This window comes from Acanthochromis polyacanthus, chromosome 3 (genome assembly GCF_021347895.1).
Source record: "Acanthochromis polyacanthus isolate Apoly-LR-REF ecotype Palm Island chromosome 3, KAUST_Apoly_ChrSc, whole genome shotgun sequence".
Classification (NCBI taxonomy): domain Eukaryota; kingdom Metazoa; phylum Chordata; class Actinopteri; family Pomacentridae; genus Acanthochromis; species Acanthochromis polyacanthus.
In genome coordinates, this window is record NC_067115.1 from 4870294 (window position 1) to 4883894 (window position 13601).

At 40.2% G+C, this 13601-nt stretch overlaps 1 protein-coding gene and 1 long non-coding RNA gene across 2 annotated transcripts in view; one reads left to right on the top strand and one right to left on the bottom strand.

The window, feature by feature from the left end:
• The window catches only part of LOC110961347 (protein ELFN1-like), a 144386-nt gene that overhangs the window by 74018 nt on the left and 56767 nt on the right, over window positions 1-13601 (bottom strand). The window lies entirely within an intron of this gene.
• The window catches only part of LOC127533151 (uncharacterized), a 128404-nt gene that overhangs the window by 49416 nt on the left and 65387 nt on the right, over window positions 1-13601 (top strand). The window contains exon 5 of the long non-coding RNA XR_007940894.1: window positions 1000-1066. This is a non-coding gene — a long non-coding RNA (uncharacterized LOC127533151). The remainder of the gene's footprint in view (window positions 1-999; window positions 1067-13601) is intronic.

Below are 13601 nucleotides of genomic sequence, written 5' to 3' on the forward strand. Positions count from 1 at the left end.
TTAAGTTAGAATAAAACAGTGAAGGATGAAATATGAATTAAAATAATCTGAATTGTGGGCCGAGGGAGGGGGAGGAGAGGGGAGAGAGTGGGGAAGGGACAGATAAAAGGAAAAGAGGATCCAGAGATCTCAGAGAGAATGGATGAGTGGATGTACATGGATGACGCTATAGAGGATTGTTCTATGTGAAGATTCAAGCAAAGGCTGCTACATTATGTGCTGCTCAGTGTCATTAGTTAAAGGAAACAGCACTGGCACTGATTTATGTGCAGAAATAAAATATTCTTCACAACAGTCTGCCTACTGATGTAATGCAGCCATGTTTTTATACTTGGAGAAAAACATCAGTGCTGCTGTAAGGAACATCTGTTGCCACTGAGCTACAGATTGTGTTTTTAAATATCAGCAAATGACATAAAAATAAATGTATTGTAGTCCAGGTAAAAGGAAAAACACAGTTAAGTGCATTTTAGAAGGAAAGTAACCATAAGTGAATCAAATCAGAGACTCACCTTGGAATAAAGACAAAAAAAATCATAAAAATAACTGAAATGAATAAAAAAACAAAACCTAAATTGAACACAAAATGTTTACCTCTGCTCTGTAGTTAATCTTAACAAATTGTCCTAATGAATTTGTTCAGATTAACTGGCAGACAAATGAAAGGCTTCTTTTAGTGTTTACGCATTAAACCCTCCAGCAGGCTGAACAGCACGTATGAAGAAAAGCAAAAGCTGCAAAATAAATGAACAAATAAGGGATTCACAGAAAAAAAATTGAAGTAGTACTAAAATCCCCATGTGAATAATAAAAGTCCCATATCCTCTTTTTGGGAAATTCACATGGAACTCTTGGATGTATCTTTTAAATTTTTAGCTCAGAACGCTGCAAAGAAGGTTTAGTTCACCATAACTATACAACCGCTGGTTTATAAATGGACTGTTTCAGTGTCTATAGCTTGAAATCCACCTGAGCTGCTGCTGTCTGTGCTCCTTTCAGGAAGAAGACTCTCTCTTTGTCTGGGATTTGCAGAGCAAGACAGTTGACAACATTGCAGCTGACAAAGGTTAGTACAAACGTTTGAGACCAGGACTTTTTATCTCTTCTAACTATCTCTCTCATGGGATAATATTGACAGTGCACAGCCATCGTTTATAACTTGTGTGTATGGCGCGGGTTTCAGAAAATGCTGACTTTTTGAAGTCAGTGTTTTAAAGATCAAAAGTAGCGGCTTGAAAATGGCTGAAGTGAATGCTGGTTAACATGCAGTCTTAATGGATTACATTTCAGTCACTGTTTTAAAACTCATTCTGTTGTCTGATAACAAAAACAGGAAAAAAATATGTAAATAAGAGCAACCTTTGGGAAGCCAGCTGTATTGAAATACAGTATGTGAGCACAAAGAGCAGCAGAGGAGTAAACACATTTAAACACCGACTAATTTTAGGTTGCACTAAAGCACGAAAGGTGACAAAAGAAATACACGATCACACTCAGTCCTTGTTTATTGGTTTCAAGTAGGCCATCTGAACGTCCATCAGCATCTCTTTCCACAGAGCTCTGACCTGTTGACATACTATCAAAGCTAATCAGCCACATTAGCTACACAATGTGTTAACATTAAGAATGTTCCTATTATAGTGGCTACATTGACATGAAAAATAGTAATCCATTGTTCTTTAGTACCTCCGATGCTAGGAGTGCATGAAGACTCTTTTGTTCACTCTTGCAGCCGACAGGTGAGCATTTGGGGAGCTTTGTTCATGGCTGAGACATTTTAACGTTAGCAGAAGCAGATCTTGAAAACTGTGAGGCGGCTGCTCATTCTGAAGGCTCACCTGGCAGCAGCAGGCAGTGCAGGTTCAGGATTATACAACGTTTTAGCTGGATGGCTTTTAGCTCCTCCGTTTCCACTTAGAAGCTGAACGAAATCCTGACTGTTGTGAGAGAGTTAGAAAAATGGTAGTAGTAAGCATTTTCATATTCGTACAGCTTTTGTTTTGCACCGCTGACTTTTTAAGACATGCAAAACACTAAAAATTGACTTTCACCAAATCAGTTTACAGTTTGTGAATGAGCCCAATATAGTGTCTCTTGTGACTGTTGTGTAAGCTTATGCTAACTTTATTTGGAAAAATTACTTGGATATAGCTGGATAATGGGGAAATTAAACAGCAACTCACAGAGCTGAATAGAGACATAAAATAATTTGACTTTAGTTCCAATCAAAACAGTGCATACTTGATTTGAATTTAGGATTATTTATGTGTTAATTTAGCTTAATCCGTGTAACTATCAGCAAATGCACACTCAGTTTATTTTCTTACTTCATTTTTTCTTTCAGTTTGTTTATTATGTAAACTTATTGCGTTCACCAAACACTGGAGGCCTTAATCTTATAATTATAACTTCTGTATCTCATAATTATGACTTACTATCTCATAAATATGAGAAACTATCTCATAATGAAATCGTTTTCTTGTAATTGTAAGATCCTGATCTGCTAATTATGAGAAAGGGTTGAGGTGGTTATCAGTCATCGCTGTTTGAGGAGACGCAGGATGAACGATGATGCTACCTGATTCAATTACTTCAGATTTCCCCATTGGTTTGACAGTAGGACATATTAATGTCACCGTGTAATGTGGATGAGTTTTTTTTTTTTTATTGGTGTGATGTTCTACGCCCTGAATAATTAACCTGTCAGATATCCTGATGACCTACTGCTGTACTATGAGGTTGATGCTGAAATAAAGCAGTATCTATTACCAGTGACAATACGGTCAGCATAGCAAGCATGTTGACACTTTGTGGGCTTCTATAGTTTTACCCAGAATGCAGAAAAAACTCTCTGTTCATTAAAGCAGTGCAGGGTGGTGCATTGATGCTTTTCCACTAAACATCAGAGAGGCACCCAAGCCATCAAAATATGTGATCCTGACTCAATATTACAGGACCATATGGTGACAGCTGACAAACGTGTGATCAGATCACAGAATACAGAACACACGGAATACACCTGCTGTCATTTCTTTTTGTAATTATTGGATAGCAAGTCATGACTATAAGACAAACTTTTCTGTCCTTTACTAATCGGTTTGACAAAATGGAGAACAAACAAACAGCATTAGATCATCGGTCAAGGTCCTCCTTTGTTTAGCTTGGATGCTAAACAACTTTTGGAGGATTTTATAAAATCTGACTCATACATTGCAGCAGCAGCAGCCTCCCACTGTGCAAGCTTATGTTAAACTCTGCAGCACAGTTTTTGATCATGGTTCTATAGAAACAGAAGGCTGGCTCAGAATCAGAGAGTTTAATTTACAGTAAGAAAAAAAAAAAAAGACTGGCGTGAAGTTAGTTTTCGTCAGTGCACACAAATCCGCACATCTCCTTGACTTTCTTGACTTCGGCCTTCGTTTGTGAGTACAGTACTTTGATTTGACATTTCAGAAGAGCGTCCTCCTTCATCATTGCTGCCCACCATGGAGATCTTGTGCCACTCCATCCCATAGAAAATCTATCAAGCATACCAACTTTGAAGTCCTCCAAATAGCGAATGATCAAAACAAACGAGTTCTTGCTCATCAGCAAGCCATCGACCGCTCTGCTGAAGATGCTCATTAAATTCAGAGCTTGTAAAAACGAGCTCTGAGAGAGACAACCTTATGGCTCCTCTTTGCCTCATGCTGGTGCAGAGAAATGACAAGGGAAGAAGCCTCAGAGAGTTGCTGAAAGACGGTTTGCTGACAAGCCTCATCAGAGCGACAACAGATCATCTAGGGCGCAGCAAAAGCTCTTCTCAGGTAGTTAACGCTACAATGAAAGCAAACTTTGCTTTGTTTGGTTGAGTTTGCTTCACTTGCTGAAAGGCGGGAGAAGCTGCCAACACGGTCATACTCTGCTCAATCCGTAGTGTGGTCCATCACGCACTTAATCAGTGAATCAATTTATGCCACACAGGCTCAAAGAGACAGAAACAGACAACAAACACTGCTACTTCTATGGTCCACCACGACAGTACCCCAGTCATCAGATGATAAATTGAAGTCATTCCCTGCGTGGTGAGATGTTCTGCTCCTCTGTACCTTTGTGCTAATACTGATGACATCTTTCATAAATCATGTCATTTTTTATTGAGCAGTGAGAGAGCGAGAGAGAGCATCCAAAAACCTGGTCACCAAGGCAGCACCGACTGTAGAAAGAAGGCAATTTAGGTGCCATTGAGGATGAAATGCATTTCACTTCCCATTGTCCTAAATGTGAAGCAGCCAGAGAGACAGATAAAAGATAAAAAAAATCCATATGCACTGTACACATCGCATCTTTTTCCATTTAGAATAAAAATCTGTAATGCTGAAGAGGCCAGACTCCATGTGTGGCAAGTGATAGATTCCTTCCACATACTGTAACTCCAGAAAATAAGATGTCATATCATATTTTATGCTTGTAATTAACTAAAGGAACGTTCTTTTTCTAAAACATTCTGTATGAAAATATGGACAATTGCCACATCAGTCAGTTAAGGACACATCATTTCATCTGGTTAAGCTTCAGGGAAGATTGCGGTAAAAATAAAGATAAAACACAGAGACATTATGCTACTTGCTGCTTTGCTTCTGAACATGAAAATCCATCATCTTACGGTGTTCAAACGGATGACTGCTGTGTTTTGTCAGCGAGGACACCTCCACAGAAATTCAAGTGCCTTAAATGCACCTGTAATATTCATGCCTCCGTCTTGCAGACATAAATATTCGTTCGGCCTCTCGAGCTGACCTCACTTCCTTTCATAAATACATTTGCTTTTGTGAGTCCTGTGAAATCCCACAGAGGATTTTCTATGCAACTGTGACCTGTAGGGAGAGATTGGACATGAAGCTATTTCCAGTAAGCGACTATTGAGCTTCAGTACAATTTGATGTACTTCATTTCAAGCATTGTTATGCATAAACACTTTAACAGTGTTATGGTACTTCTGTTCCTCTGAAAAGAAAAAAAAAAATGCGATACTTATTCCACCACTGCCAATTTCCAGAAAACTTCAGGCAAGGCACGCAGTAATGGGGGAAATAAGTCAAGTGTCTGGGTTTAAATCAGAAACCCTGCAGGAAAAAACACACACAGCTTTCTCATCCATTTAAACACAAGCTCAACTTTCACTGCAATGCAAGGCAGTGTCATGTGACAAGGCTCTGAGTTGGGCAATTAAATAGATAAAAACCCAAATAAGCACTGTATTCCCACTGTTTACGTTGTGCCAAAGGGTGAGTAGGTGACTGTAAATCTCTGTGCAGTTTTTGGGCATCTCAGAAGCTTTTACTACTCACACCTTCAACATTTTCATTATCTCACTGGTACCTTAAAAAACACGGCCCCACCAGCTACATAGTTAGGCGGATAAGACCGAAATTTGGGGTCGATAGTTTACTTTTTCAGGAAAGCACCAAATTTGGCACAGACATAGTATATTACCATACAATTGATTTAAGAGGAGTACCCCAAAAATCTAAGCCCCCGGGTGGCCGCCATCTTGAATTCAAATATGGCCGCCTTGCTAAACCTATTTATGTAATGTCTCCCTTAATACGGCAGATACAAAGTTACTTTCAAGACCTCCCCCCATTGTTTAAGGGTCTGCGGATTCAATAAAGCCATTTATAACAGTGTTATATATAATAGCCACCGGGGGGCTTAGATTTTTGGGGTACTCCTCTTAAATCAATTGTATGGTCATATACTATGTCTGTGCCAAATTTGGTGCTTTCCTGAAAAAGTGAACTATCATTTCACTTATCCGCCTAACTAACAGTGTTTCAGTGCTTGGCTGTTTTCAGTTTGAATCCCTTTGCAACTGCTAAAAAGAGTAAAATACAATTTGCAAAATTGGGAAAACTAAGCAAAATGGTTTAATATATCATACGTTGTATATTAAAAGGTTTAAACTATGACAATGTAGCTCTAATAGTAAAAAATCTTAAGGGGTTTATAGAGTTTCAGAGTACAAATTTGACTTTTTGTAGCAGTTTTAATTCTCATTTTTACTTTCTTCTATTTAAATTTTGAAGATCAAAGTCACTGTTATCCACAGAGATACAGATCATCCACTGTGCAGACTGGAGGGAAGTCTTGCATAACCAATCTGGCAACAGTGTTTCTTCCTGAGAAGACGTTTTCAACAGAAAATTGGGCTGTTTAAAACGATAGTAAGATTACTAATTAAGAGCTAAATAAAGGCAGGAGCTTTGCATTTAAAATGCCAAGCTCTGCATTTCTACATCCTCACCTTTGGACACTGAGTTACAGTATGTGTAGAATCTACAGGGTGAGCAGGTGTTCAGTTTGCCCGAGCCTCGTCTCTGAAAAAGTACTTTCCTATACAACTAAACTGCTTTCTCAGTTGCATTTCTTCTCGATTATTTCTGCTTGTAGTATATCACAAATATGTTTCTATCAACACATTTTTGCCATTTACCTTAATGCTTTACTCCTCTTCATCCAACTAATCGTATATTTGATAGGCTGGGAATCATTACCTTTGTAGCTGTAAATGGTGAAGGAGCTTCAAACATGTTCTGCAGGAGTCACATTTAAAGCCAAACCATGATGTTTTTGTAACCTAAGCAAGCAGTCTTGGGGTCTTAACAAAACGGAACATGAAACTCAATCAAACTACCACAGTTAACAACAAAACAAAACTTCAGTCTATATATAGTGGTCCCTGGTGCAGCCCAGTGGTTGAGTGGTTTGGGACATGTACCACATGGGTGCAGATTCCATCAGCAGTGAGTCCCTGGTCAATTCCCACGTGAACCTTTGCTGCACGTCACTCCCCTACTCTTTTTCCCAGTTTTGCTGTCTGTCACTACTGATGCTGTCAAAAATAAAGACAAAATGTCAAAAACCAACAAACAAAACAAAATAATGGTACCACACGGGACACAAATCGGTCTCCTTCTTGAAAGTCAGACTTGAGCCACATCCACCCCACCAGCCTCCCAGCGCCGACTCTGTGGCTCTGTATGATGCCATTAGAAATTATGTTTCCTTTGAAATGTAGCTGAGAATGAGGTTTAGCTGTATAGAAGTGTAAGCTGTTCTTAATGTTTGCATTTGGGGACATTGTGACATTTCACAGCATTTCTCAAGTGCAAGCTGGATGGCACTTTTACAACTGCACTGTAGTTTTTTTGTTGTCTGTCCCTGTAGCTCTGCATCCGGTTTCCCATGACCGCCTCCCCTTGCTCCCCCTCACAGGAACACACACATATACACACCTCTGATTTCATGTCTCATCACCCCCATGACCCAGATAGACCGGCAACAAATTCACACAGGCCAGAAAGAGACGGAGAGAAAGAAAGAGAAACTGAAAGGTGACGGGAAGCAGACCAAATGAGGAGGACAGGAGGCCGACAATAAAGGAGAGAAAGCGGAAAAGACAGCAAGCCGCACTGGGGATGCTAAAGGCAAGATGAGAGGAGGAACGGGTAGGAACGCAGGGTGAAAAAAGGCAAGAGGGAGGAGGAATGGAGCTGGATAATGTAGCCGGTAAGTGATAGACTGAGCAGCGGGAGAGGTAGAGCGAGGTCAGATGGAGAGATGGATAGAAGGAGAGAAGAGGAGGAGGGGTGGAAGGGAAATTTGGGTCGACGAAGTGCAGCTGCATCGGGAGAGAGGCGAGATGAGGAGTGTAAAAAGGGGGAGAGACAGGAGGCAGGAAATCAGTTGAGCAGACAGAATGTAGAGTATGTGAAGAGAGGATAAATGGAGGGGGTGAAGATGAGAGAGAGGTAGAAAGAGAGGAGGATGAGGAGGAGGGGGATGCGGAGTAGCAGTCATCAGTATTCCAGCCTTGTACTCAGTTTCCAGCCAAGACAAATGAGAGCCAACATCAGGGAGGAAGTGGATCAGCTGAAATCACACCAACCTCTCCCTCTGTCACCCTGCTCCCCGTTCTCTATTTTTCTCTCTATCTCGCTGCCACCCCCCGCTGTCGAAAGAGAAAGAACCTTATAGCTGCGGTAGCTCATACTGTGGGGCCCTTCCCAGACAAATGCACACAAGTACAGCACCATAAATAAACAGCGCTGTTGCGGCGTGTTACGTTCAACCTTTTCCCAGGTTATTTCAGCAGCGTCCTGCTTCGAGACAGTGAGAACATTAGTCTCCTCCCCCTGAAGGATTTATTTGAGGTGTCATCAAGTCAGGATTTTTTTTATTGGCATTATTTATTTATGAGTTTCAGAGCCGGGGAAGTCTCGAGGGGGTAAATACAAATTTGTGCACTGGAGTTTGTTAAATGTTGCCTAAACACACAACAGTCAGGAAGGACTTAAATTAGATATTATGAAACTGCTTACAGTTTCTTATTCAGGCTGGGATTATCTGATCACTGAGTAAATTAAAAAAGATTACATATCTGATCATGCAACTTTGAATACACCACAAAAAGTACTAAATAGGTACTGAGGTTCAATGCCATACTTTCCGTACACTTCCCATACAGCCACACAGTATTGTTGACATTTTAGCTCATGTTTTTCCCCAATGAGCCTTTGGCTATATCCAGGTTTATTTCACTACCTTTACTTTTAAGCTCTTATCTTGGTCAGGAGCCATGCATGCAGTATCCTTTAATTCAGAACACTTTAATCCACCCAGATCTTCCATCATCTGATATATTAGATTATAGATTATACATATAATTTGGCTCTATAGCGGGGGGGATAAACAATTTCATATTACGAAATTGTTGTGTATGCACATGTATCTCAGCATAAAATGCTGGCATGAGACATTTAGTTTAATAATTGTGTAGGGGAGATTGTTTGGCCATGCCGGAGCTATGATGAAGGGATGCTGTATTAAATTGGGCCTAATGGAAATAAATGTCTTTTTTTCACTAGAGTGTTTGTATAGAGAAGCCTAGTTAGAGTGGTGGTGCAACAGGCAAACATTTGTCCCCTCCAGCCCTAAACAAGCCGCCCACAGTGGGTACATTGCCTTGGCTATCCAAGATTCCCAGATATCCAAGGTGACATACGGTACATGTGCTCGTCTTTTAACCACCGCTTGAAAATCATTGCAATGAAACTCACATCCACATCTGTGTTTATTTTTCAGACAAAATGATGATATTATCCCCTATACTGAAACAATGCTGTGATTTCAAAACCTGATTTCTCTTTGGTGTACAGAGAAACAATTATGGAAAGGTTAGATTCTGCTGTTTATTCTGATATGCAGTAGGCAGACGTTATGAAACAATGAGTGCTTTGTGACTCATTGACCCAAGAAGAAGTGTGAAGAAGTTGGTAAAGATGTTGCTTTGCAGAGGTTTGATTCGTCTTTGTAACATTATTACTTCAGTAAGTCCAATTACACATAATGAATGAATAAAGCAACTTATGTGATATTAACATATCATTGAATAGATTTTAAGCATCTATCCAATGACAAGCTCATGAATAGTTCAAACCAGAGTAATGTGTGAGGAGATGCCCACACAGCTGTATGTAGGTTGAAACTATGATTAAATCTGATAGAAATTCAAAATACTTTTTTCTTGCCAACACTTTATTGCACAGATAAGCAACCGGTATTGTTGGAAAGGTCAAGTCTTGCAGTTTCATCTGATATGTGCTACGACTCGCTGCAACAAACACTGAAAGAAGGGATGGGAATTTGGATGCACAGTGCGCCTGCTGAACTGTAACAGGATGTTCGTAGCAGCAGCATTGTTTAACAGGCAATGTGAGGCTATATCCTCATACTAAATCAAAACTTTATTAAACAGAACTATCCAATGTCTATGGCCTGACAACTTTCCCTTTAATATCTCACTGCTTTTAAATCACTGAACACTTAGCCCCGAAAAAGGATTTAACGTCAGGGTTCCTATGCGGGTCATAAATAAATAATGAGTGATGGTAACTGCAGAGGTATTCAATAACCTGTAACTACAACTGGAGCTGTTGCAGTAACTTGGCATTAGTACCCCATTCACACCTGGTATATAATTAACTTGTTTGTTTGCTAGTGGAGAGTTAGATGAGAAAATCAATAACACATGTCTATACAGTAATTATGTTGGCTTAGCATAAACACAGGTATCAAAGGAAAATGACTAGCCTGGATCAATCCTGTTTTACTTTAGACACAAAGCGAAGGGTTTAAAATTGACAATTTGCTTTTGTATGGGGGTGGGGTGGAGTGGGGGTGTTACGTGCCAGACCTTCCTTATTTTATTTGAAAACAATCTGTGCAGACTGCATTTATACGTGGCTGAAATGTGATAGTAATGCGAGCCAGATCGGATCAGCCCCAGATGCAGGGAGCCCTTCCAAATTGCATTCAGATTGCAGTGCATTCAGCACACAATTACAGCTTCATTAGCATGTATTTGCCTTATTCAGATACAGATTCAACATTAATAGCAGGTGAAATGTGTCCAACTTAATACAGTAAATTACCCACAAGTGATGTTTTTTTCCCCCTGAGACTTTCCTGTTGTGTAGTAAGCCTTATAGTTTGTAAGAAATAATTTGAATGATTTAATTACAATCAAAGATTCTACAAATAACTGTCACATCCCAAAATCCAACATTTCTATCTTGTCTTTGCACAAATGCTGAAGCCAGCAGTGCAGCGATGCTAAATATACACTGGAAGACTTGCTTTTTTTTTTCTTAAGCTTTGCTGATTGGAGGGTGTTGGAGAAAAACGAACTATGATCTTGATGACACCATATATCAACATAAGGCAGTCACATGCTCGGGGCCCTGCCACAGCCTTCAATCAGCTTTGAGTTATCCCTTCAGTGTAATCTCCCCCGTCCCCTTCTGAAAAGCACAAACAGCAGCACACACTGTAATGATTCCACCCACTCTCTCTCTCTCTCCTCTGCCTGCCCCCCCACTGGGTTTTCCTGCTCTGATTACTGTTTGTTCATACAAAAAACAAAACCCACTGTGAGAAGGATGTACAGTTCTGACAGAAAATGAGGAGACACAGATTTATCATCTCTCTCTCTCTCTCTCTGTCTCTCTCTGTCTGTCTCTCTCTGTCTGTCTCTCTCTGTCTGTCTCTCTCTCTCTCTCTCTCTCTCTCTCTCTCTCTCTCTCTCTCTCTCTCTCTCTCTCTCTCTCTCTCTCTCTCACACACACTCCTGTCCCGATACAAGAGGATCAAATGGTTATCAGAGCAACTCTACTAATCATCACAACAGACACAACATACCCCTGTGTTGCCCTTTTCGCTCTCATTAAAAGGAGGAGCCTTGATACTGTTCCATATTTTCTGTCTTGTTAACAAATCCCATGAAAAGCAACAGTCAATTGATCCTGCTAACAAGTTTTGTGTGTGCAGCCAAAGCTTGATATGAGCTAGCTCACTGATCTGCAGCGTAGAGCTGTCTGAAAACTGTTAAAAACACGTCGGTGACTCACACCTTTGCGCTGGGCGACAGGTTCCTTCATTACCTTGAGCGTGGCTACGGTCGCTTTGGTTGCTCTGAATCAGTGCCGCCAACAACTGACCCGATTCCAGACCTCTGAATCGCTGCCCACATGTCAGCATTTCATACACAGTGGACCCTGTGCTGTAGTCACTGACAGCCGAAGAAATGGTCAACTGATCTGAACTGTGTTTCTGGGATTATTAATGTTGATGAGATCTTTCTGGACAGCTACCTGCCTGCAGCCATTTAGGAAACATGGCCACAAAAACATAACCTGCTTCTAAAGCTAAAAAAAATACCTCTCAGACCGGCAAATCAGCAAACAGGGTAACAAAACAATGTCAGGCTGAATGACTGAAGTGAAGCAAAAGTCCTTTTCAAACACGGGATAGTAACATTGCTGCTTCATCAGTCTGGTAAAGTGATGGCATTCTGTCATTCTGACATGGGTCGCTTCTCTGTTAACGGCCCTCATGGCTTCATTCAGACATAAAAACTACAGTGATGGAGAAAACCAGTGTCAGTACAGAAGGTTTGTGATGTATGATACGCAACAATGTACTACTACACAGGATACTAAATTGTCCAAATGACTGATATCCTAGTTTATTTTAGATGTTAATTTAACCGCTCCCAGTTAAATAAAAATATCCAGACAGCTGTGATGGAGCTCAGGACGACCAATAAATAATTTAATTGCCCCTAATAAACTGTGACTGTGTGACAGCTCATCGGTCTCACGTGAAGGAAAGTACACAGTGTTACTTGCTGTTCGTGCTTGATTGGTCCTGTCTCCATGTCAGGTACAATTTGTAATTATAAGTTATTAATAAAGTTACTCCAGTTGCACTACACACATTTCCTTTGTCTTTGGAGACTATCATATGAACCCTGCTGCTGTCTGATGTAGCTGTAGTTCTCCCTTATTGCAGTAGTTTATTTCATGGACATTAGCATGTGTCTACACATATATTACGGTCTTCCGCTCAGGATACAGCCGGGGATGTGAAATTGTGACATTAAGTGAATGAAAAGGGTGTTGTGTGATTTTGAAATACAATCTATGACTTTTGAACTCTGTGGGATTTGTTTGGATCAATAATGGTGCTGAAAACTAGAAAAGACTTTCACTAAAACACTTCACACGATTCAAAGCGTCACCTGTGCGTGCTTGTCCATTAATGTGACAATTAACACGTTTGACTGTGTGAAGTGATGAACGTACAGTGTATCTACACTGTCCTGCTGCCTCAAAAGCTCATAAGCAGACCAAATCTGTATTAATCTGCAGCTTCAAAAACTAGATGACAGTGCCCAGCTACTTAAGCTTCAAAAATAAATCAAACTGCACATAGTATTTATTACATTCTGTGACATTTCTACATCTTCACTCTGGAAAAATAATTCGGCTGAGCACCACAGACAAGGTTAGGAAGCTGTGGAGTGTTGGGAGACAGGCCAACACATTGTTAGTTTCTATCTTTTCATGAAGTTTGCGGTTAACAAGACAAATATAGTATAACACCGGTCTTATTTTTAGCCATGCCTGGAGCTATGCTGCCGGCATGTCGGTGTAAGTGTGACGTTTGGTGGATCAGTCCACAACTTTGGTTCAGACTAAAATATCTAGACATCGACTAGACAGACTTCAGTGATCTGTCGACTTTTTTGGCAGCACCACCATCTACCAAGGAAACGTTTCTGAATTTTGATGAAATATCTTCTGTTAGGCTTGGATGAAGGATGAATTGCAGCATTTGGTCATTGTTAACTTTACAGTTCTATTTTTCATTACGTCGGTAAATATGGTAGTCAGTACACTTGCTGAACATCAGCAGGTTCGATCTGCTACTGAGATCAAATTAGCGTGTTGGTCTGTGTGCTTATCTCTGAGCATCACTGTACAACTTCACACGGATGGTTCTTACTGTAGTTTAAATACTTTGTTTGAAAAGTTCACACTTCAGATGAGATGTCCTGCTCTTATTCTTTCGTTCTCCTCTTCTTCTCTTGCCGTCTCCGGTTCCATTTTATAGACTGACATAATCTTAAATTCCAAAAATAACATTTTTAATTAAGCAATATGCCTGCAGGAAATTGGCATGTATTTCTTCAAATCAGCCTCTAAGCATTTATTTAA